A 26,602-nucleotide genomic window follows, 5' to 3' on the forward strand; every position below is an offset into this window, starting at 1 on the left:
GCTACCGACCGGCCAAGCAGCAGTCTCAGATGTTGCTCTATAGATAGCTCCTCACAGCCAGTGGCACAGGACAACCGCAGCTGTGCCAGCCACAGCCCGGATGGACGGCGATGCTCACCCAGCGATGGCCGGCAGCCCTCAGCAGCGCCGGAAGGAAATCAGAGGAAAACCCAGTAACCTTGGCAGCCCATTTGACGTAGGCGTAGCGAGGCAGGCCGCTGTCCCACTCCTGGGCTCTATGTGGTCTATGAAGAGCACGGCCACAGCAGCACAGGCTTTTGCTCCTAGCTCTGGTGAAGTTACGTGCATTTGAAAAGCTGCTTTAATTAAGTTAAGGCCATGGGCTCCAAGGAACCTGTTCCTTGGAGCCTGAGCTGTGCTAAAACTAAGCTGAGAGCCTATAATGAGTCCTTACTCTTCAATGTGCAGTAATGAGGCCTTTCATGAATTTTGTAGCTCTGCAGAAAGAGGTTTACAAGAGATAACGTTGTTTTTGTTCTAGCTGTTAACAAAATTTGCCACATCGTTAAAGAGAAATTTGTTTTAGAGTATGAAGGCCCTGTAGCCAATCTAGCCAAGTACACCGAAAGAGAGAAATAAAAGTTTTCTTTCTGGTGAGCTAAAGATGCAGAGGCACATGAAGAAAACTGTAAGCCCCTTTAAAGAGATGGCAAAAAGCAGTGCATTGGTGTTGTTCTGGCTATGCTGAGACCACTATGGTTGCCCTGCCTTCATTCTGCTTTCTCTTTCTTACATCTGTGCAAAAGAAAAGATGATGAAAGCATAGCTCAGACCTATTCCCTCATTCAGAAAATAAATAAGAGTATGGACAGATTGCACCTGACTTTGAACCTCTGTTCAGTGAGAAAGATCTTCAACTGACAAAATTTGAAATTACTTGATCTGGTAAAAACATGTAAGTATGTATCCTTCAGATCAAGAGATGAAACTAATTAGAGAAGGAACGGTGCAGATAGCAAATGATAGGGTTCACCATATGGAAACTGAAATTTCTGCTGTTGGCATTGAGCATCTCCAGGCCCAGCACTGAATGGTGCTTTCTATCCTTCAGCAGCAGCAGGAGACATCTTAAAATTAGAAAACCATATTACAATCAGAAATAATACCAGAAGTTCCAAGGAAATTCAGGAATAAGGACTTTTATTTAACAGGGTCCCCGAAAAAAGGAGAGAAAAGGCTATACGGAGTGAAAGGTAGCCCTCTGAGTTGAATGGCATAAGCTTTACCTATAGTCTATCCACGATATATTTTCTGCTATAATTAAATTCCAAAAGTTGATGAAAAGGGAAGGCTGCCTGCCAAAGACGAGTGAGGTAATGCCATTGCAGAATGGCCTGAAGTTCCCAGTGCTCGGTCGAACTTGCAAAGCCTGACCTCTGAGATAGGAGTTACAGCTGATGGCTGTTTCTCTTTCATATATGAACATTAAAAATCATCTTTCTCTGTTCAGATCATGAGACATAATTTTCCTGTTGTTAAAAATGACATATCTGGAGCTAGTCCAAGAGAAAATGAAACTACCAATCATCTCTAAAATAAGTCACAGGGCTTTCCTAGAAAACTGAAAGACACCAGATGATCTCACTGTGCATCTTTTATCCTTCATCTTCCCTGGGATGTTATCAGTGGCTATGCTCAGCAGCCCGTTGTCCTGCAGAGGCAACGATTCCACTTCAGATTCATTTCATTTCACTTCAGGAGGTCGGTGTCTGAAGCATTACAGCAGATACAACCATCCTCCTGCTTAACGTACAAATCAGGGGAAGACTGGAGTGCAGGTTTTGCTACAGTCTTGCCTTCAGCAAACAGAGGTCTGGCCAGCTAATGTTAATCTTCAGGAAGCACTTCTGCAGGCAAAGAGGGTTTTTCTGATGACACAGCACCAACACTATGGCATTGCTTTCAGGTCATTTGCCATTGTTACACCAAGCGATTGCCTGTGAGAGAGAGAAATAGGCCATGCTGCTTCTGCTGGTCACCAAAATCCTCACAGGAGGGAGATGCGTGTTTTTGCAGAGCTCAAAGATGGAGAGAAGATACTTCTTTCAGCACGACAAGGAAGTGTTCACATCACGGCTGAGGCAACGGAGCTATAAGGCATACTGAGGAGGCAACACAACTGCGCCAAGCTTTTAAGTAGCATCCAGCTCTGTTTCTAACTACTCTGCCCTTTTAGAGTCACCGAGGCGGGAGATATTTTAGCAGGACATGCTCCCTGAAGGTAGGCATTTTAACAGGCAGTGGGAGCCTGGGTTCTGCCAACTGTGTTTTAGTGTTTCTTCTGACATTGAAATCAGCAGGATACTTGCAATTTTGCCTCTTTTCTCGCCCATTTTCACCAAGTTCTTTATGGATCCAGCCATGGTCACAACGTGACCTGAGTCACTGCCACAAAGGAGACACATTATATACGTCGTCTAGTTTCAGTGTCTGGTGCAGATTCACTGCAGTGTTGTATTTTGCCACACAATTTTACTTTCTTGCTCTGGATGCACTAAACCTTATCCTTCCTTGTTTGGAAAGAAGTAGCCTGAGCCTGGATTCGTACAGGAGGCACGAAGAGGAGGATTCCCTTCACCGCTACACATCACCTACAACGTGCATCACACATTAGGAAGGCAACGACGGAAAATGCAGACCTCTGAAAGCTCATTTTCTTATTACCACCAGCATACCACAGACTGCTGATTTGAACTCATAACCTAACCCAGTACTACGAACTAGCTGCAAAACAGCAAACTATAGCGAAGTACTTAGATTACGGAGTAGAGGGGTGTATATCCACAGGGTGTCCCAAGGCTCTGATGTGAGCGCTGGTGCCAGGGTGTGCTGAGGGCTCCCAGGCTTGTGCAGCGCCCAGACAGATGGGCAGCACACAGCCGGGCAGGCATGTGGTGCCACCTGCCCTGCATGCGGTGGTGCCATGGCGGAGGGAGCTCGGAGAGTCCAGCTCCAGGAGCCACCCTGCTGTCCTATGTGCTTTTCTAATTATTGCCAGACATCGGCTGATGGTTTAAAGTTTAGATACACTACATCTGCCAGATCATTTTCCTTTCAGTGTCATGCAGGCTGTTTCCATTTAAAGCATGGCTCATTTTGCTGTAGTTTAAGCCAGTCCTCTGTACCACTACATTTTTCCACTTCAAATTATTTTGCACCATCTTTACTGAAGCATACAGGGAATCCTGCTGTTTTACCTCAGTTTTTAACTATCATCTTCTACCCAGAGGATCTACTTTGTAAAAAGTTTCCTATAGAAGCACCTGAGGCATCGCCAAGGAGTGAGGAACACGAACCCTCCCTGGCATAGCGAAGCAGGATGACAGCAGCACCAAGGCCTCATTTGGCTCAAAGAAAAATCTATATCTCTTTATATCACTTCTACAATGGAACCTCAACAACATTATAAATAATTATAACCACTGTTGCCATAGGCAGTCCCATTGCTTTTCTGTTTCTGTACTTTTTTTTTCAGAGACCACGGCCACAGAGCTAATGGGGGTGAAGAGTGGTTATGAACAGAACTTTAGCAAAATATGCAGTTTCAGCGATGACCAAAAATCAACTGTTCATAATTCAGGTCAAATAGTGTTACCCAAACAAAGGTGGGAAAGAACTTTTAAATAAACTGTTTCAATGTTTTCAAAGCATGAAAAATAGAATATTTCATTTGAGACAAAACTAACACATTTGATAGATCTAAAATAAAATTTTCCTTACTTTACCTTTTCACTTTCCATTTTACTGCAAGCAAAAAAAATCCACACACTTTTTTTTTTTTAACTTGGCAACTGAAACAAAGGTCTGTTCAAGCTTTCATTAATCAGGCCTTTCATATTCCTTGCCTGGTATTGCTATTGTCAGTGTTTTTAATTCTGCCATGACTATCAGTTCTAACCAAGATCCAGGTTCCTCATCACATGAGTCTCAAAAATATATCAGATGACAAGAATGATATCAACTTTGTTTCAGTTTTGTTTCAACAGTGGGAAGAAGTGAAGAGAAAATCAAGAGAGAAAATATTGGCCAAGCTTGGTTTATATATATATATATATATATATATGTATGTATGTATGTATGTATGTATGTATGTATTTATATATATGCATGCATTTATTTATTATACATACACACACACATATATACACACACATAAATATATATGTATGTTTGTATGTGAATTATGACTTGATCACTTGACAATGCTTTCTATGTAAGCAAATATCACCTATGACCACATTTGTCTTTGTCATCATCCAATGACTGCATCCTCATTGATGTCGCAGAGAAGACAGCTTTAGAGAGGACTGCAAGCCATTTGGATCTGTTCCAAAAGGGCAGTTTACAGTTATATCTTCTGTATCTTCTGGCTTTACTAAACAGAGGCTCAGTTCCTTAGGAACTACAGAGGAGAGAGAATATGAAACCCAGGAAAAAGGAAAAAAATATTTTAGGAAGCAGAAGTAACACAGAATTATCCTTTCTCTCATTAGCAATTAACTTTCTCCCCTGACCGCCATCGCTACTTGTAAAGGAGAGACAACTAGACTGTCACAGGTATGGAGCACGATTTCTCTTTGTTTGGCCCTCTCTCACCATTGGGCCGATTGACAAAGCCACACTATGAACCATCTGCTTTGGGGTGTCCAGGAGGAGATCCTATTCCATTAAAATGTCCAAAATCTTTATCCCCTGTCAGAATGAAAACTAGAGCTACAACATTTCTGAGAGAAAAAGGCACATTCCACAGAACACTGCAGTCTGATGTTTGATTTAAAATAGTGACAAGAAAGGCAAGAGACTAAGGTTTAAGTCTTCTCTCTCCCTAATTCAGAGAAGGGTCTGAAATCCAGACCTCACATGTCTTGAGTGAGCACTTTGATCTCCACCTTGTCTGTGCTGCCAGACGGGTGTGCTTACACTGAGCCTGAGTCCAAGAAGACATGAATATACCAAGTCCCAGGCTCGAAGGAAACCCCAACATGCAGATCAAAAGCCATGGAGCCACTGTAAACAGTTGAGGGATCCAGATTTCAGGGTGCCTTGCAGCAAGTCTATCATCATGATTATGGGGCATGCTGCAGCATGGATACAGCCATCATCTTGCTTATCCTCTTTCTGTGAAGTTGAAGAGCTTCTAACAAGCATTCTTTGGAAAAGAGAGGGTTTCGCCACTTTCTTTTTTCTTTCAAGAAAAAGCTCTCACTGAAACAAATAATAAAGCCTCAACTGGCTCTAGCTGCCACAGAGAGCAGCCTTGGTCCTTGTCTGCAGTGATGAGTCAGCCGGAGGATTGCTGTCCACACTACAGTGAATGCAAACTCCCAGGGTGTTCGAACACCTGGAAAAACAGGGTGGAAGTGTTGCTACGAAGAGAACCAACAGATCCAGCTTGCAATCAGCAGCCTCTTCCTCCCACACTCCTGTATAAGCAGACTGCAGTCTAGGCGTGCTCCACTTCCTCCTTTTTCTTTCTCCAGGAGAATAACCTGACTTACTTACAGTGCATAGCCCATTTGGGGAAGGTTGGAAGCACCCCAGAAGCTGCATTTTGATTTCCAAAGCTGCTAACGTTCCCAGAAGCAAGGCTGGGAGGTTGATCTGGAAAGACGCAGATAGCCTGAGACCTCTTGGGAAATCTGGTTTATCTGGAATGGAACACATGCAAAGATATTAACAACATTCAACTTTCAGCCAGTAACACAGACAGAGACAAAAGGCAGCACAGGCTTATGAAGAAATAATTGGTCAGACAACTACAATTACTTGATTGACAAAATTACAAGATTAGCGGAACACAACATATATAAGGTGAAGGCCTCAGTGCTTAAGAGCAAATAGGGGACGTTATCTGCTTTATCTTGCTTAACATCTTCAGTAATCATATGCCAGTGAATGGAAGCTGCAATCCCCAAATAAACAAGGAAAGTGGTGTAGAGGAATAGATCACTGTCTTCCAGAATACAAATACACTAATTGCAAATGACTGACATGATGAAATGGTAACTCTATTGGCTCCTTACTGATGGTAATCTGCGGGCTGGAGCTGATAGCACGTAACTGCTTAGACTGCAGAACTGTGCTTTCTTTCACCATCTTTGCTGTAAATTCTTACTGGGGAGGAGCTCGTGGTTGCAAATGAACTACTCAGCAGAGATGAGGAAGAAGTGGAAATGACACACCACAACTGTCAACTAATCCTACCCAGTAATGTGACTGTTTCTTTCAGGTTTGGTAGCCCGCACTAATCCCATCACTTCTCTGGGGAACTGGTCTTTGAGCAGAGCATGGCAACATGCAGAGCAACATCCACAGCAGAAAGTGCGAGCAGCCCTTCTGCATTTTCTGCGCATGACAGGCTCGACTGCCTCAGGGGCAGACATTTTACAGTGTAGACGCATGTTGTGTCCAATGAAACGTTTTAAAGGACACTGTTATTTCTCTGTTGGCCACTGAGGCAATGAGAATGTACCGGGGCAGTGCTGGAGGAACAGGAAGGAGAGTGTGGCCAAAGCTGGGGCCTGCCTCTTTGGATGGAGCTGGCTGGCAGAGGCTTTGGGGAGATTTTCAGCATCAGGATCACCTCCCTTTGTGGTACAAAATGTGGCCTGGTAGGACAACTTTGGTTCTTGCCTTTGACCTTCACTATGGGAGAAAAAGTAAAAGAAGTGAGGAGGCTTCCAAGTAGAACTGCACAAGAGCTGCCTCTCCTCCCATCCAGACTGGAGCACACCCCTCAATTTTCCACTTGAAAAAGGGGGTTTCTGCAAAAACATTTGGTTCCCAATCATCCAAACGTTTTGGAATCAACAAAATCAAAGCATCTCACTATTATCCTGACTTTTATTTATTTTACTGCAATATTCAGTGTTCAGTTTGGGAAAAAAATTGTTTAGAATAGTTAAAAATAATTAAAATATCTCACTATAAAAATATCAAAATCCTCTACCATTTCCCCATTTTTGGGAAAGTGAAATCCCAGGGAAATCTATCTGATTTCATAAACCCTTCAATTCAACTTCCATTTAATGGAAAAGGTTGAGATTTCTCCTTCCAGATGAATTTTCCATGTCCCTGAAAATATGTCTTTGAAGTTCTTTAGTAAGAAACTCCAGAGGAATCGAACTAAGGATGGAAGCATCGTATTTCAGAACAGCATATTTATTTAACGCATTTGACTTAGTCCTAGATACTGCTTAAAATTTCATTCGGGTGCATAAGACAGACAAACAGCTCAAAAAAAAAATTATCCCAGAAGGTAATCTCTGCTTCAGATAAAGTACAAAGTTGTCTTTGGTAATTAAGAACTAGCAAATCCAGGCTACCTCTCCACATGCACAAACCACTACTAGCTCCTACCTGGAATTTTCAAAACTTATTATCTATCCCTCTCTCCTCCATGCCCCTCCTTTTCTTTCCTTTTACAGGCTATGTCTTGCTCATCTGCCTCTCTACTAAGAAAAACGATAAAACTCACATTCTTACTATTACTATTTTTAGCTTTTTCTTTCTCCTTTAGGAGTTACAGTTTCATATATTACCACAAAACAGACTTACAGAAATTTAATTGCCAAACCGAGCTATAGCTCAAATCAAGTTCCCAATAAGTTGTATTTGATAGTTACCTTTATTTTGTCAGACTACATACTACAGTCTAATATCTGGTCAACAGACACAAAAATAGGAGTCAACAGGGCTCAGCAATGTTCAGAGCTCATGACAGTCATATTAAAAATGGTGAGATTCCAAACTTGCACATATTCCCCACAGGTCAGATTCCAACCACAATTAATTGCAGAAGAAACTCTTCCCCAGTAAGCAAACTTCTTTTTTTTTTCTTTCACTTTGCACAAGCATTCCTGAAAATGAACTGAGAGAAGTTCTGCTGTGCAAAGCAAAGATGTGCCACATGACATTAAGCATATCAAGCAAGATAAATCTGAAGTCAGGTTATCTTCTCTCTTAGTTTGCTCAGAGCAAAATGCTTTGAAATATTTATGCTGCCAAATCATAGAAGTATATCGCTTAAAGGGATTGGGAAAGCTGCATAGTTCCTCCCACTGTCACAAAGCAGAATCAGCTGTTCCATTGTCATTACTGAGAGGCATTTTTCCAAATGGTCTAAAGACAGGCATCCAGTTCCTATGCTTCACATCATGAGCACTGGAAAGTGTTTCCCAGTTTCAACCAGAAACTTCCTCCCTGCTGTTTGCAAATAGCCATGCCCTTACTCTGTGCAGCAACGCTGCAGCACCAAAACGTTTCTGTCTTCCCTCCTCAACCTCCCTTTCTTCAGCCTCAAAAGCCCTCATTCTTCCAGGCTTTCACCCCTAGATGTTATTTGCTGCATCTCTAGATGTTATTTGCTGCATCCCTGATGACTCCTACTGCTCTTTCCTGGACTCTTTCTGACGGACGCCCAGCTCCCTGCCGTGGATGCAGTCCTCAAGCTGGCCTTTCGAGGCACAAGCTCACCACATGCCTCCTACACCTCATACTGCTACCCCTAAGGGCTTTTTTTTTTTGTTCTGTCCCACAACAGAAGGCTAATGTTGCCTCCTGTTCAGCCTGTAACTAAGTACTTCCCCGATGCCTCCCTGCATAACGTCTGCCTACTTTGCCCTTCCCCACACATGCACGGTTGTCTGGTTGTCTCCGCAGGAGCACGGAGTTTTGGACTTGAAATAAGCCATCCTTTTCTAGCCCAAATCTTTAACTCATTGAGAACATTTAGAATTCAAATATCATTCTGAGATGTGCTCACAGCCCTCCCATATTGCCGTCATCTGCAAGTTTAATAATTCATCTTCTAGATAGGTTATGAAAATGTTGGGTAGTAATGGACAAAAACAGCCTCAGTCAAAGCGTTGACTAGCACAGGTTTACTTCTGCTGCATTCTCCTCAGATTATTCCCCCCAGTCCTGGCTTTCATAGCTATTTGCAGTGAGAGAGTTAAAAATAAAGACATCACTAATGAGGGATGAGATTTTCTCAAACATAGGACATTGCGCGTTACTGGAGAGAGCTGCAAAGAACCATGCCCAAGGAACGCAGCAATCCAAATAAAGAAAGCTCACGTGAAAAAGGATCAGTAGTCACTACTTCATCCTCCTTTTCCTGATGGGGGTTTAGTACATCTCATTTTATATTTTTAGGAAGTGCTAAAGTACTTGCACAATTCTTTCTTATAGCAAGCAACAGAGACAACAAATCTAGAAAGGGGAAAGTAAAAGGTCAACAAGAGGTAAGACATCCCCCAGTCACTGTAATAAAATCTAGAGATGAGTCTTTAGGGAAAACAAAACTACCAGTGCTCTGTTGTTTGCTATTTGCATTGAATGTGGCATTTCTGGTCCAGTGCGAGTCTTTCATTGTGCCAGGTGTTCAGGGCCCAGCTCTCCTGCAGAGTCCTCCAACGGGACACAACTCTTCCTCCCTAATTCAGTATTACAATAGCTGCTTTGTACAGTTTATTCCCTCAGTCACATCAATGCATCAATTTCTAGGGTAATCTTCAGATATTTCCCCATTGACTGTCTTATCACTGGCTTTTCCTCATCCTATTCTTTTTGTCTGTGCAAAATCTGACAATAACTATGTGTTCAAGACTGCCTTGAAGATCAATGCCTCCACAGAGAGTAAATGAAACTCTTCGCGAACTTCCCTTTGGAGTGAATACAATATGAAAGCTAAACTTAAAAACATCTGACATTTCTATGATTTTTTTTGTCATAACAGTAGATCCTTTCATGTCCCCTGGCAGAGGTCTGTGGTCAGTAACAGGTCACAGCAAAGGGCAGGCTCACTCCCAGCTGTCACATGTGTGGCAGAAACATTGACTCCCTCCCCTGGGGATCAGGGCTGCATCCACATAAGCTGCTCAAGCAAACGCAGTCTCTGCCCATGCTGAGGCCAAGGGTGAATTAATCCACTCCAGGGGTGCTTTTACCCATCATCCTTACTGTCGCTAGCTCCGCATTCACCCCTTTCCCAGTCAAGGCTAGACCAGCAGATGAGGGAGCCTAGCTGTCCTCATTCACCACCACACCATCAGCCCTTGCCCCAAAGGCTTTGTAGTCTACTCTGAAGTAAGGCATGAAGGCACATAAACAAACAGGGAAAAGTCAGTGGAGATCAAAGGAGACCAGGGCAACAAAGATAAGATCAAATAATGCTGCACAGCTGCCCTTGCACAATGAGATGGTTACAAATCGTCTTAAAAATCAGCTGATCTTCCAAGAGGTTCAAGTTTAATTGTGTGTGTGGTTTGGTTTTCCTACTTTTAATCAGATTTTTCTTTCCTCAGAGGTGTTCCAGCAGAAGCAATTCTGGGTGGAAGCTATCTGTAAAAGGACAAAGCTTTTGACCTGCTTTAAAAAGGGAAGCCTGAAAATAGCACAGAGGAATTTACAGGAGTGGAGAAATGAGTCATTTAGGCTGCCTGGCTACCAAACTAGGGAAAGCATGGAGCAGTCACGTGAAGGAGTACAGATAAGGAGCCTGGGGTCTGAGGCACTTGGAGACACAGGGATATAAAAATTTAATCCTATTTTCTTGGACAAGCAACATACCCCTGAGCCTGAGTTTCTCAGTTGCAAAAGGGGGGCAGATGTCTTTTTCTACCAGAGGTGGATAGAGAGAAATCGAATACATTAACGAAAGTGACATCTTTGAATACTGTGGTAGACAACACAGTAGAAGAGAAAGGGCTGGAGCCTGGTGCGGGGACAAGGACTGGGAACTGGTGAGTGCAGTACTGCAGGGAATCCAAAGAGCTGTGCAGAGCAACAGGTGCTAATAAATAACACAGACAGGAGTGACCAATGAAGACAAGGAAACCTAAGAATTTAGAAAAGCCATAAAGTGATCCTGTTTGCCGTGAGTCATCTTTTAATAAAATTAAGATTTAACCTTTTCTGTAGTTGCATGTGGCTAAGTCACTACCGTCTAACATAGAGATTCAGCTCAACACAGCTTCACTATCATTTCCTGCTGTGAAATCGTATTATTCCAAATGCTTGACTTCATTACTATGGCAGACAGATCACTGTTGTTATAGTATCTTTTTGTGTATGATACGCACACCATTGCTTCTCTGCTCTGTTTACTATCTCATTTCATTGTCTCCATCAGGCATAAAGTAACAAGAAATCTGACCAGCGTAATTTACTCTGAGCAGTTTGCTATTTTACTAAAATATTTTTCTTTCATACGACATCCTCAAAATAAATAAATACAAGAATATCAGCACAGTTGAAAATCAAGCTAGTTAGGTAACGTCAAATAGGCAGACGTTCAGCATCCTTTAATTACCCCCCCTTGTACATATACATTCTGGCATAGCCTTTAACTAACATGATTATATCATTTTTTTCCACAGAAAACATGTCATTAAGTACCTAGGGTGAGAGAGGACCCAGCACTGAGCATTCTGTTTCTTCCTTAATGTTTTTCAGACTTATTTTCTCTAATCCTCAAAACATAGTGCCATAGCCTAACTTACTAATTTCTGCCTGTTTTTCTCCCGTGCCACTACAGCATGCAAATGCTTCAGGAATAACATAATTTTCACCACAGCGCTGGGAGATAGGCAAGGTGTAAGGAGGTGTGTGAGAGGATGACCTTCATTTTACAAAAAAATAAGCCAAAATGTTGAGCCTCTGTGGGGACCAGACTGAAAGGCACCTCACAGATTTCTTCTGCTGAGGGCAGAGGACCGCTGAGGTCCTAGTTCTCCCACCCGAAGCTGGCAGATACCTCCTCCACCCTGCTTGCATGTCTGCAGAAAACTTTGGCCTGCATTTCCATGCAATCCAAAATTTTTACTCAGAAATGGCCAGACCACTTTGGCTGAAGTTTTCCAGTAAAATCAGCCTGACAGAGAGAACTGGCAAGAAAATGCTCAACTCGAAGGTTCATGCTTATCAAAAGCTACAAAGTGACTGAAAATAGTCTTACAATCAGAAGAACCAGGTAACAGTAATGATAAGCTTTAATCCTTATAAATGAGAAAAAAAAGTAGCATGTCTGGACATACCGAAAATTCAGATTGATGTTGACAGTTTGACAGCATAGTTTTAATTGCTGTTTATAGCACAGGACTTTTGTGTAACCATACAATCAATTAGCAACGCTGCCAGCAGCTAAACGCAGCCGCACGCACCCGGCCGTGGGGGCGGACAGACAGAGCTGTGCTTTCGCCCTGGGGGCAGAGCGGTCGCAAAAGTCAGACTATAGCCACCACAGTCAAATTAATGTTTATATCTCAGAGATCCCATATACACGGGGGAAAAAAAACCTGATACAAATGCACAGCTCAGGTCCACTTGCAGGGCCAGGGGCTTTCTGATGCCACCTCCCAGTCTGTATGAATTTTAAGGACTCCACTTTAACCTTGACAGGCGAGCAGAGCAACGCGGGCCAGGCATCTCCCAAAGGCTGTGACGTGCCACCATAAGTAGCCAGGCTGCACGTGGAGGACCCCAGGCAGGACTCGGCCAACCGGCCCCTTGCAACCAGGATAAGGGAATGAGACAAGGGCTGCTCTGCCCTGACCCAGCTCACAGGGTGCACACACTTATTTTGGTTGGTTCATAGTTTACCCTCACTCCAAATCCATTAAGACAACACGGAGTAAAGTCACCTTCTCAAACTATTGCAACCACCACGTTTTTTAGTGTCAAAGTCTGCCATGATCATATTCTTTTAGCACAGTGTGATTATTAAATAGCAATAATAGTCAGAGACGTCAGAGAACTGATCTTTTTCTGAGGCACTGACAGAGCTTTTACCAAGCTATTGTGGACAAAACAGCCATGATGAATCAAGCGTTTGGGTCTGAAACACAAGTGCTTCAAAAAGCTTTTGAAAAACATGGAAAGCCGAAAAGCTGACAGGTCAGCCATACAGTCAAGTGATCGCCAGAGTTACCTACACGTGGCCCATCTGTGCCATAGATCATACGCTGCATGTGAAGTCCTTAGTGCTGAACCTGATAGGCCTTACACCGAACCACATTAAAAATCCTGCATTTAATGCATTGCTTGACCACTACAACAGTCAAAGGTATCTTGGCATTGTACCACCACTGCCACTTTTTACTCTGAAGCCAAAGATTGAAAAGCCTCTGTTGCAAACTTTCACATCCCTGTCTCTCAGAAACCTTCTTGATCACCTTCTTTTTCTGAAGTGGCAAAGTCAACCCTCTTTAACAGCCTAGATCAAGCAAAGAAGGGTGCCTTATAGACATGCTAAATTTACACTCAAAGAAGAGAGGTTGACATAGGCCTCATACGGCACCATCTTTCTTCATGAAGCAGCACTGAATCAGGGAAACATCCTTTCTTGAAGTCTGTGGAAAATCAGATTGTCCCTAAAGTTAAGAATGTACTTACGTGATTTCTTGATTAGAGTCAGATTGAAAAATATGGCTTAAGATGCTTTTCTGAATCAGAGCCAGAATCAATTCCCCCAACCCATCCCTTTTGCTTGACTCATAGCAGCATCATATAGATGGCAGTTTTCATTAAATCCTTGATATCCACATAAGATTTAACACATCCTTAATTACAACATTCTGGTTTGCATCCCCATGATATTTTTCAAGGACATCACTGCAAAATTTTTAGCTCCACAGGAGCATACGAGCCTACAGCAATGAGCACCAAGACTAGGCACTCAAATAGCCCAGTGTGAAACGCAGGTAAGACAAACTGTTCCACATTACAGCAAATGCTAGCATACTTTAATCTTCCTTTAAAACCTGCCAAATGAGAGACACTCATTCAAAGGAATTAATGTAATTAATTAGATTCAAACGCCAAGGCAATCTGTCTGCAATTCTTACCCCAATTTACTAACAGGTGATAACCTGTGTTCCAAACAAGCACAGACTCCTACTGAGTGAAAATATGCAGTTTTCTTAATATTCACATGGTAAGCAATCATTTTATATTTGAAGACAGAAAAAATAGAATCTTTGTTTAGAGAGATCTGTCTACCAAACTCTTTGAACATATGTTTCTTAAGCAGGCTTGGACAAAGCATTTTATGTATCGATCAAGTGACACCAATAGGCTCAGCAAAACCTTCTACCTCTGTTTTTATGTGCTGAGAATAAGGAAAATCTGGTTACATTTTAGAGGAAAGGAAAGTAACAATCCATGGCTACCAATATTTGAATGACAAAAACTTCTGAGTGAATTCCAGATGTCAGCCATGTGTTATGGTTTAATAGTTCAGCTCTGAGTCACAAGCACAAAAACCTGTTATGAAACACATATGCTTGTCTATGTGTATGCACACACACACACAAGTGTGAACGATTTTTTTAAAAAAGCCTTTTTGTGGCATTAATAACGCTTGAAGAAAGTGGTTAGTCTGAATGGAGGTGAGAGAAAGTTATCAAAGTGCCTTGGACCCAGGGCATGATTTGCAGCTTTAAAACTTACAAAGAATGAGTTAAAATTGAACAGAAATTAAACATCCACTTCACAAGTAAGCCTAATCCTTCCAAATCCTAAAAATTCAATCACGCTCTGTGTCTTGAATAATCACCAAGCTAAATCACCCACACCCCTACCATGTGAAGCTCATGGAAATCCCAAGCAATTCCTAGCCCAGGCCTTTCAAACAGTTATATTTATATTGTGGTTTCTTAGCTGTTTTTACTACTTTTTGTCTTCTAATATAAAAGGAATAAGTAACCACAGCACTGATGTTTATCAACAGGTATCACATGCCTCATCTTCCTGGCAAAGAATTACAGCAGAGAAGCGTTCACCGCTCCCCATACTTGGCGGCCGTGAGCTGGCGCCCCTGGCCGGGCTGCTGCAGCTCCCCAGCCCGGGGCCACAGGCTAGCAGGGAGCCGGGGCGCGTGGCCCCCGCTCTCCTTCGCTCCGCCTCGGCTGCCCGCCCGGAGCAGGGACCTGCATGCAGGGGTAATCATCCAGTTTGGCTCATCAGTTTTTCACTCATCCCTTCCTTCTGGAACTAGCATTCCCCGCATCGCACTCCCACACAGAGCAATCGGTTTGTTCCTTCCCTCCATCTGGGCAGCTCTCCCAGAGGCAGATTAAGTCAGACACTTTGGGACCTGGACCAACTAGTCTGAGGGAATTTACACAGAAGTGAAGCCCGTAAGTAGTTATGGATACTTTTCTATCCCCAAGAAATTGTACCCGATTACACCCCCGAACACCCACACACAATTATGCATTTCAGGTTTTCTTGGACAATTTCTAATGCACATTTCCATTTGAGCGTGCAAGCGGCAAGTCAGTGCACCTTCACAGACACTTGCATGTGCAAATCTGATCTAGACAGGCAAGTATGGCAACTGCACACAAAAATGAGGTGCATGGTAACTACGTGCTAGGCATGCACAATTATGCCCATGTATTTATGAAAACTTGGCCTTTAAAACTAGGTTTAGAGAATCTGTATTAGCTTCTCTATTATTGTCCACAGAAGAACAAGTGGAACAGAGGCAAAGCATCAGCCCGAGGAGCATTGCGTCAAACAAGGTCACTTTGGTAGGCTTGAGAGGGGAAGAAAGATTAACAAATTTCAGCTGATGGGAAGGCGACCACAGCAGTGTGCAGCCCGGCAGCAGAGCGACTGGACTTCTGCCTACTCCTTAGAGCCTCCTGGTTGCATTCTTCAGTCACTGTGGGATAGTCTTAAGACTAAATATATTGAAATTAGAGTGACACTGTCACTGTCCCTGTCTTGAAGAGACCATGGTGCTTGCTAAGCGCCTCTGTGCCTACAGCATGTCAGAGATTTTGCTCGACCCCCAGTAGTTCCTAGAAAGAGGATGACACTCTGCTTGGGAGCTATACCTCACAGGAGGTTTTTGTATTTCCTCCAAAGTTTCCTCTGTTATATCCTCTGTTATAAAGCACTGGGAGTGGGAGGGAGAGGAGGGCAGGACCCTTTTAAAGCCTAGTGCAGAAAACATTTATGATCCAGGCTTTGCAAATCAAGATTTCACATGGGAACTCGGACAGGTGCAGCGTTACCAGATCTGGCTATGACAGCGCCCTGCTCTAAATAGCTGAACCTTATTTATCTTGCTGTGATTTCCACGCAGTCAATTCCTCCAGCAGTGAGAATTTAAGACCCTGTGCACCTGGGAAGCAGCAATCAGCTTTCCTGCCATCATCGGAGCGGGTAGGAATAAGCTGCCAAACACATAACATGTTCCCCCGGTGCCTCCTCAGGAGCGAAACCTCTGGCCCACCTGCTCCGCACCCCCGTTATCCCTGCCGGAGCCCGCTCCGAGGCAGGCGCACACTGCCAGCGACACCTTTTCACAAAGATACCGCTTATCTTCTTCACACAAACGGATACACCGTGTACAGAAAACGCTAACTTCTTGTGACAACACCAATGCAGCCCTAAACAGCTCACAACAGAAACAGCAAGCAAAATGTTTTCAGGTTATCATCCTTTAAAGCATTATAAATATTGCTTATTATCCTGGCCCTAATTATGACAATTTCTGTAGAAACTCCCACGATAAAAGCTGCTGCCCGGAGCTGTTGCTGTTTGCCTTCCCCTGCTATCTGGTGCAGCTGGGGTAGTTGGCCCGAAGGAGTGGGGAACCAGGGGTTTGGCTTCACAAACATGACTCGATTGAAGGCCAGATCATGCAAAAGAGGTTCTTCAACATACGTAATAGGAAAATACCATTTTTCTTCCACTGTGCGAATAATAGGAAGTGGGGCAGATGGGGACAAAGCCGAGAGGGAACGGGCCTGTGCTGGAGAAGGAACACGGGACACAGAAGTGGGAACTTCTCACAGACGAGAAAGGAAAGCAGGGCCACGTGCAGGCGAGATGGCAGCACCAGGCAGGCAGGTCGCTGCCTCCGGCGGGGCGAGAGGCGGCAGGCAGCCAGCGAGCCCACTGCCCCAGCTGGGCGGCCGCGGGAGGGCTGGCGCGCATCGCACGCTGCCGCCTCCAAGAGCGGTGCAGGCACCGTGCACCCTGCGTTTCCCTTGTGGGCACCAAAACAGTAGAGGGGCAAAGCTGCCCTCCAGCACGGCTGCCGGCGCTGCCGCCGCGTCCGGCAGAGACCTGCCCGCAACGTGAGCGGGTTCAGCATTTCGTTTCCAAGGAGCTGCTTGACAATGCAGCCTGAGAAAATGCACATCGAGCCCCGTTGGATTTTTTTGGATGCTAATTTTTCATAAAAGCCTATGCAATTCAGAAATATTGTCACGGAAATAAAACGCGTGGTAGCGCGCGGCGGCCGTCTCCCAGCAGCTCCGGGGAAGGGTGGCGAAGAGGGGTGCAGCAGCGGTGTTGAAATAGCCCCATCTTGTGGGCACTAGCTGCAGAAACTGTAAAAAAAATGTTGGCAACGTGTTTCTCATCTGCATGTGCCAATTTTGGATTTGGTTCCCATCCATAGGAGTTTCATTAGTCCCTTGCCTCCCAGAGTTTCACTCTGAGTTGCAGGTTTGAATAAAATGAAAAAATCTTAGCACAAAGCCAATGGAAACAGTATATTTTATCTGATTTTGACACATAATATTTGCACAGTTGCTGTATGGACCTGCTCGGAGCTTGTGGAAAGACTTGGGGCTGGGTGGTTAAGGGCTATTACACAGAGCTCTACTTCTCCAGAAGAAACTCCTTTCCCCCCTCCTTAGCTCTCTGCCTTTATCGGCTGATTTATAGCTGCATTTCCATGTCTTACTCAGCACTTTTTTATTATCTCCATAATCTAGTTTCTTCTTCTCATTTTCTGTTTTCTTTAGGAGTGTATGTACCCATTTGCCTGTGCCTGTAAATCAAACAGAACATCTGTGTTCCAGTACTTCAACACATTCCCATTTTTGTAAGGGTTTCCAATTCAGAGAAGCAACACTTCCAGTCACAGATGTGAATCAAGTATATAGCATTAAATCTATGAGTTATATTTGAAAATAATAATTACTCCCTTTTTCTCAATATACAGTTAGATTTATCTTCCTATTTATCCAGACTGCCATTTTTTATCCTTTGGCTCTGATTACATCGTTTATCTTGCAAGTCTGTTTAAACCACGTCGTGGGAGAGAGGGGAGATGAGAAGTGGACTTGAGCATCAAGGACACGTCCTTTTACTTTTATGCTACTGCACTGTTACCACCACTTAGAAGGAAAACGTGAAATCTGTCAGGCTTAAGAGGTCTGACAAAAATCCCATGAACTGCATGAGACATCAACAACCACTAGCACAGATCATCAAACACAGATGTAGCAATCTCCTTGCGTGAAATCACTCTCAGCTGCAAGGTGCACAGACACATAAATGGCGCTAAGACTGTGATTTATTCCTCGGACCTCAGTGGCTCTGCATCGCCTCGCTGTGCTCGGGTGCGCTGGAGCATCTCACCAAACCTACCTGTTCACTGCACAGAGTGAGAGCTGGAGCTCGCACCCACGAGCAGCGTGCGCTGCAGAAATCCCACACCACTACCCGCAGCAAGGGTTGTGCTGACGACAGTCTGGAAGCGGGGACAAGAGAAGGAAACGCATGGTAACTGCTCTTAACTGAAAAGCTAGCCACAGCCATGGTTACAAGAAGTCTCCCCAGAGCAACCAGCCAGCAACGGGTAGCCCATTTAGTCTGTTATGCCTCTTCCCTTGGCCACCCTCTCGCTGCCTGAGCAAGAGCCTCTGCCAGCCCCTGCCGCTGTGCACGGCCAGGCCCGAGGGACATCCCTCCACCACACCCATAATGCAGAATTTGGTCCTGCAGCGAGTGCAACGTTGCTGTGCGCACTGCTCAGGATCCAAACACCAGAAGAGCTAAGTGATAAAACTAAAAGGATAATTTGTGGGGCAGACTTTGAGAAATCTCATCTGAAACACAGGCATTTTCCTTTTCTGCCATTTTTTTACCCCATCACCATCATCACCCTCCAAAGAGTTATTTCCACTCACGTGCAACAAAAGATAATCTCTTCAGTATTATTGCCCCCTTCTACCTGTGTCGTTTAATTACACCAAGCTAATCCCGGCCAGGGAATGCTTACCATGCGCAAACAGTAGCTCGTTAAAAGATATTGCTCTTCCTTTCACAGCACCACATAGGTACTTAAGGAATTGCTTGCTTGTTGTGCCAGTTCGCCAACTCCCTGCATTTCTTTAGGAACCACTCTGCTGTGATCTGGGGACAAAACGGGTGCCGGGTGCCAGGGAGCCCTGCAGCCTGGCAGACGCATGTGTCCGCGTGCGACCGTCCTCCAGGGCCCCCCAGGGCTGGCTCCCCGCGGGTACGCCGAGAATCGGAGGCAGCAGCTTGGGGGCTCGCCGCAGGGTCAGCCCTCGGGATGCGCAGGCCCGGCCAGTCGGCATGGCACCGTGACAAACTACCATGAAGTCACCTGGTGGAAACACGTCTTTAAACATACTTCTGTTTCCGCGAGCTGGAAACGACGGCCCTGGCAAGCGGCAGCCAGAGCTGAACGTGCAGCGCCCGAAGAAACGGGGCCGATGGGAAGCAGGCTGCGCTTAGGCAGCCTGTGAGTACTACAAAGGATGTCACTCAGAGGAAAGGGTCAAATGTTCATAACAGTCAACAACAGAATAAGGAACAAGGGAGTTAAATTACAGCAAGGAAAATACAGTTAGACCAATAGGAAAAACTCTATAAATGACTGCAAGAGTGATTAGGCAACGGGCCCCACTGCCAGAGGAAACGCTGACTATCGGCGGACACCACCAGGCCAGACCTCGCAATCATCTCGCGTAGGAGGCTGGAGGCCAGCCACCGCGGAGGAAGACAAGCTGCACGACCCGCTGGCAACCCCTTCCTCCTGGGCCACGGCGATTAGCTGTCCTAGGGGGGCTCCCAGGCCTTCCCAGCTACGCGGCGTCGGGGTCTAGGCAGGGCAGGTGCCGCCCGGCGGCTCCCAGCGCGCGGGAACGCACCCGCGCCTGTCCGCGAGCTTCCCGGGCGCTCCTGGGGTACCGGCTTTCATGTGTTGCACCACCTTCCTTTAGAGTTATTGCAGTAAGGAAGAAAATAGTATTTCTTGTTTATGGTTTTGGTAGGAAGGCTGTTGATACGCTGGAGGTATAGCAATACTCAAAGAATTAATATAAAGCCAACCCACAGCGCAAAGCTCTGAGGTACTTTTGTCACCACGTGTTCATGATACTGAAACCTTGCTGAAGACTTTGTTGCTGAATAAAACACTTCTGAACATCTAATCGCTGGCCTACAGCTAGTTACCCCTGACAGCGTGGTAGGGCATTGGCCCAAAGATCTCTCAGAGAGCAGAAAAATAAACCCAGCTGTTCCTGGACTGGATCTGACAAACTCATCAAGCCTAAACATGTGGCAAATTGTTCTCTTTTCACCTACCTTCACGAACAGGGACTAGGTATTCAGCATATAAAAACATTTAAAACCAGGTTTTAGAGCGTGCAGGAATTTTGCAGTGAATATCTGCCGAAAGAAGCGAGTCGGGGCTCCAGATGCATCAGGTCATTAATGCAGTCGAAGGTCAGCGCGCAGAGGGAACTTCGCTCCAGCGAGGGCTGCCCCGGGTCTACCTTGCATGCACAGGACTGCTCATCTCATTTTCACGTAGTTGTTGTGACTGTGCGGTAAGAACTTCCCCTTTAGAAAAAGATCAGAGAAAGCAGTTCATTAGTGGCATCCAACCACAGCCGGGTAGCACTGACTGCGAAACCCTGAGCCCCGCAGCAGCACGGTCTGTTTGCTCTTTCATCAGCAAAACAGACTTGCCAAGAGCTCACATTTGATAATAAAGTGAGATCACTGGGAAGATACGAACTATGGAAAAAACAAGACATGTTACTGGAGTATGGAGAGGACAGAGGAAGGCGTCGAACCAGTAGCAGATTAATGCCTGCGGCGAAAGACATCTAGGACTGAACGTATTCCTCACTGGAGTGGCATCTGTATTACCTTATTAACTCAAATGCAGTCGCTCCAATGGTAGTATATTACTTGGCGTCTGCCTGGATGCTGATCAGGCAAAGATGACCACTGAAAAATTAGCAGATATTAATATGTTAATCTGAATGGAGGACAAAAAAGAAAAAAAGTCTTTAGAAATAGAGAAGTGAATTGGAGTGGTCAAAAGCATGCAGAGAGATATTACTCAAGATTTCCAAACCATCTGGCTGAGCACAGCCACAGTGCTAGTGAAACCTAAGCTTTTTTTCCCTTCATTATGGTGGTTTCAGGTTACTGCTGCAGTTCTCACATGCCCTGGTCAGAGTTGCAACCTGCTGTGTTTTAGCGCTCTCAAAAGCCTCCGGCCGGTGAGACGGCTCTCACCTGTCTACATGGTCTGACCCCAGGCTCCCTCCGCTAAAGGCTCCCGGAAACCCTCTCGCAGCCTGGATGCTGCATCCCCGCGAAGCTCTGCTCCTACCTGTGCTCATTGTCAGCGTTTCTTACTTGAACTTGGAGGGAAGGGTGTCTGCCCTCTCTTACTGTAGCTCTGTATACGGCTATTAATGTCACTTAGCAACAGAACTTCTTTTTAAGATGCTCTTTTGTCATTTCAAAGAGTCTGCGCCAAAAGTTCTTTAAAGAGCCTGAAGCCACACCAGCTCTCTCATCTGGCCCTCTCTTTCTCTCTGCCTGATTTCCTCTCACTGCAAGGTTAGTAGCAGCAGACAGCTGAAGCAAAGCAAAAACGTAACTTCAAGAGATCTTTCCAGCCTCTCCATGCGAGGGGTGGGAAACTCCCTTTCCTAGAAGCCATTTTAGGCTGTACCCAGTAGAGACCAGCACAGAAAAAGGAAAGCTCGTGACATTTTTAATTTTGATTTTTTACATGATACTGACTTACAGATGCAACTAGATTTCGACTTGTCGTTCTAAAATCCAGCATGCAAGGTCTGCTCCTCCCCTTCTGTCAGAGTTCGTCCGGGTTGTTTGGAGGGGAGAGGAGTGTCTGCTCATTAATCATTGAAATCTATGTTTTTATGTTGACTTTACATTACTGGTATAACAAGTAAAGTATAAAAGTATAGTAATGCATATACAGTACAAAAGTAATATGCTAAGTGTAATAAGGAAGTGAGAATACAGGGTATTTTGCCTGCTTAGCAGGAAACAGTGATTGTATTTTTGACCTCAGGGGAAAAAAAAATCTCATGGCTGTTTTATACAATAAGAGAAGGCTCCAGCACTAAGATGCCCAAAACATTTTCTGAAGGAGATTTTTGAAAAATCTCAAGATGCTCAGTGAGGGTAATGCAACAGCCGTAGTTATTCAGAAGCAGTATTTGCAGGGGGAGCGTAAGAGGCAACCCTTTGCAGATGAAACACGGGTGTGCAAGACGTCAGTAATGAATCAGTCACTAATTCCCATCAGCAATTTCCTTCCCATATAGCAGCTTTGTCCTGGCTATTTTCAGTTTGTGTTCGTTAAGAGGATTTCATATCGTTTCGCGTTTCCCAGATGGTGGCAAACACCAGCTTCCTGGCTGACACACACAGAGCACAGGATGCAGGCTCGGCAGCCAGGAAGTACAGCATCTCCTAGGTGCCCAGCAAACTGCAGTCCTCAGCTGACATGTACTCATTCTGCCCCTCATCGCCACCTCTTCCCACTGCTGGAAACACGTGCTGGCGGGACCTGCACAGAGTCACGGAAATAACCCTGCAGCTCTGCTTTCCCCTCTCGCCTGCACTGGCCCAGGAGGCAGGTTACAGGGTGCTGCTGGCCCCAGGTACAGGCAGCTAATGCGGGCATAGGTGTAAGTACGCAGATAGGAGGCCGCGGGGGAAGCACCAGCGACGCGCCCCAGCACCCCCCGAAGAGCAGCTCAGAGGCCCTGTGTGCACGGGACCCGCGTCTGGATGTCTCCACTCGTTGCTCTCCCCAGTCGCGCCCTGCTCCCCGCCTGCACAAAGCCTTCACACTGAGTATCGTGTCTTGTGGCTGCTCTCTCCTTCCCTCTTTTAGGACTTTAAAAAAAAAAAAAAAAGACTCAATTTCTGCAGCACGAAGCAGAGGGGTTACACATGCCTGCCACATGTCATGCTAGCTCCTCTTTCTCAAACAGTAATCTGATGTTTTTTGTGGTAGCTTTTGTGCCCTACAAGTGGTTTATACTCCTGCTGCACCACCTCATTTCAGGTTTTCCGAGGAGCACAGCCAGCGCGTGGATCACCTCCTGCGGCAGCAGCCCACTGCACACAGGTTTTCCTGCCAAAAACGCCAGCACGCAGCACAGCTGGGCAGGGGGCACCACCACTGCCCGGCCGCCGCATCCTCCCGCAGCCCCTCCGGGCCTCTCACAGCCCAGTTCCCACCACCTCAAGGCATTCCCTGCATCCATGTTTTAACATCCAGATTTTGAAGCAATCACTTGCTTTCATATCTGGTTTTTAGCATCAAAAGAAAACACAAAGAAGGAAACTCTCGAAATCCCTGCTGCAGTGTCCAAGGGAGAACAGGCCAGGACCTCTCCTCGAAAATAAGCCCCGTTTTTGCTATGAGGGTGGGTGCACCGGTGTCCTGTGACCTCATCATCATGCTAAAAGCTCTCACCAAAATGACACTCGGGACCATATCGCACTGGTCTGGCTGAAGCCAGTGCCTCAGCTGCCGTGGCCACTGTGACAACTAACGCCGCCTCGGTGGCAGCATTCACATGGGGGAAGCACCACTGCTGCTCCTCAGCATGAGGAAGGTGGATACGAGCTATGTACGGGTGACTCACCCTTATTTTGAGTTTCAGGAGTTGTTCCTCAAATCTGGTTCAGAAGCAATTTTAAAATGGAGAACTTCAAGGGGATTTACAGTCCTCCTTAGAAGACTTTTTTTCTTCTTCAAGGAAAAGGGACTTTTTTGTGAAAGTCACTTGTGATGCAGTATTAGAGAGTTAGGGCAAAGGGAATGGTTTTGTGTTTTTGACTCAGAAAGGTTTGACAGGGATAGAAGAGCAATAATCCATTCCCTAGAAAAGAAGAGCCCTCTAGAGGCCTGAGCTGGGAGGCAGAGCTCCCATCTCTTGCGTCCTAAACTTGTGCCTGCCCACAGCCCCACATAGGTCTTTTAACCTCTGTTCGTCCAGTCTTTGCAGAAAAGGATAATTCATGCTTCCGCAGGTTGATGTGAGGCTTAGGTCTCTCAACACTTAGCCCAGCCCTCCAGAAGCATCAACCAACTTGTGAGCTCTTAGCAGTGGCAAGCACCATCTCACTGCAACTGATGCTCCTCACTGGCCTGCGCATGCTTTTAAACCTGAGTGGGAAGACTTTCAGCCAACTGCATAGAAAGCAAAATTACAAACAAATAAATATTCCCAAGAGGCCTCTCCTAGCAACTCTCGTGGTCTTACAGCCCCCCTGAACAGGCTCTCTGTGATGTACAAAGGGTTCATCCAGCATTTACAAACAGGAATCACCAGCATAAAAAGTAGAAAATAGAATCACAGAAGCACAGAATGGTTGAGGTTGGAAGGGACCTCCAAGATCATCTAGTCCAGCCCCCCTGCTCAAGCAGGGTCATCTAGAGCATATTGCCCAGGATTGTGTCCAGGCAGGTTTTGAATGTCTCCAGGGAAGGAGACTCCACTACCTCTCTGGACAACCTGTTCCAGTGCTCCGTCACCCTCACAGCAAAGAAGTTTTTCCTCGTGTTCAGACAGAGCTTCCTGTGTTCCAGTTTCTGCCTGTTGCCTCTTGTCCTGTTGCTGGGCACCACAGAGAAGAGTCTGGCCCCGTTCTCTCGACACCTCCCCTTCAGTTATTTATACACGTTGATGAGATCCCCTCTCAGTCTTGTCTTCTCCAGGCTGAACAGGCCCAGCTCTCTCGGCCTTTCCTCACAGGAGAGATGCCCCAGTCCTCTCATCATCTTTGTAGCCCTCCGCTGGACTCTCTCCAGGAGTGCCACGTCTCTCTTCTCCTGGGGGGCCCAGAACTGGACACAGCACAGCACAGAACTCCCCTGGCCTCCCCAGGGCTGAGCGGAGGGGCAGGATCACCTCCCTCGACCTGCTGGCAACACTCTCCCTCATGCACCCCAGGATAGCACTGGCCTCCTTGGCCCCAAGGGCACACTGCTGGCTCATGCTTAACTTGTTGTCCCCCAGGACTCCCAGGTCCTTTTCTGCAGAGCTGCTCTCCAGCAGGTCAGCCCTCAGCCTGTAGAGGTGCATGGGGTTATTCCTCCCCAGGTGCAGGACCCTGCTCTTGCCTTTGCTGAACTTCAGGAGGTTCCTCTCTGCCCATCTCCCCAGCCTGTCCAGGTCCCTCCGAATGGCAGCACAGCCTTCAGGTGTGTCGGCCACTCCCCCCACTTTAGTACCATCAGCAAACTTGCTGCGGGTGCACTCTGTGCCTTCCTCCAGGTCACTGATGAATACATTGAACAGGACTGGAGCCAGGACTGACCCCTGGGGGACGCCGCTAGCCACAGGCCTCCAACTAGACTCTGCGCCTCTGACCACAACCCTCTGAGCTCGGCCATCCAGCCAGTTCTCAATCCACCAATTCACTTTGTAATGTTTCAATATCAAAGTCCAAACATGCTAAGCTTTGAGGGAGTTTTTCAAAAGTGGGGTTAGGCCTTAACTTTGTGCGCTGGCCATATGCTGCTTTTAGACCTTAAGGGTAATATTTAAGTATCTACTGGTCTGATAACATGGCCCTGCACTTGCTTTATATGTTCAAAGCTGGCTTTAACACTAGCTACAGGCCTCCAACTTGACTCTGCACCTCTTGGTTTAAAGCAGAAGGTGAATGAGCCTGCGATGGGCGCCAGGGTGCCACAGGGGTCGCCAGGACGTCTCAACACCCTGCTGCAATCACAGACATGACTGTAGCGTGGCCAGACACTGAACCCATGCCAGGTACCCACAGCAAACACACCACAGAACAGCACAGAAATACCATCCTACCTGGCTTTTCTTCGTACAAACCATTCTAACAAAAAACTCTTACCCTCTTTGATTTGCTCATTTATGAGCACAAAGAGCTAAATGAATCAGATAGGCGCATGTAATGAATAATTCAAACTCTACTAATTATTAGTCTTTGTCTCTAAGCTCAGCAATTGCTTGTGCACATGAACAAAAAGTAAAACTTCAGTCATCCAATACCAATTTTATAATGAAATCTTCATTACCCAAAATTGAAGCAAGCCCTGGAATTCATTATTTGCATCATAAAGCTTCCCATTTCCTCAAAAACCAAAAAAAAAAAAAGTCTCTGGAGTTATTTCTATCCTATTATGTCTATGTAAATTCCAAAACATTTATATTAATATATTCGCAAAGCAGAAAGAGGTAGGATTAGCTTAAGATGATATCCCCTCCTGATTTAAAGGTCATTCCTTACAAGACAACACATTTCTCTCAAAATTGAGGTTTCTGATTTGGGTGGTTTAAGGGGGAATTTTTACCTCTAAGTCTTTGTACCCTCCCAGAAACAAGATGCAGTTTGCAAGCGTGATCCAAGGCTGCCGTGGCCAGGAGGGCGCCGCAGAGGGAGGGCTGGGAGCCCCTTGGGATGCTCGTGGTGGTCCTGGGAGCCACCTGGCAGGGCCTCAGCCCTCAGCCTCAGGCTCTGAGACCATGGACAC

At 45.7% G+C, this 26,602-nt stretch overlaps 1 long non-coding RNA gene across 2 annotated transcripts; it reads right to left on the reverse strand.

The window, feature by feature from the left end:
• Positions 1-4,718: 4,718 nt before the first annotated feature.
• Positions 4,719-26,602, reverse strand: LOC138064256 (uncharacterized). Of its 2 annotated transcripts, none has more exons than XR_011137532.1 (3): positions 26,423-26,602; positions 20,389-20,646; positions 4,719-5,669 (listed from the first exon to the last, which is right to left on the reverse strand). It is a non-coding gene; the product is annotated as an uncharacterized lncRNA (long non-coding RNA). The 2 variants fall into 2 exon arrangements; XR_011137531.1 differs by lacking the exon at positions 26,423-26,602 and adding an exon at positions 20,959-21,091.

The sequence above is a fragment of the Struthio camelus genome, chromosome W (assembly GCF_040807025.1).
Source record: "Struthio camelus isolate bStrCam1 chromosome W, bStrCam1.hap1, whole genome shotgun sequence".
NCBI lineage: Eukaryota > Metazoa > Chordata > Aves > Struthioniformes > Struthionidae > Struthio > Struthio camelus.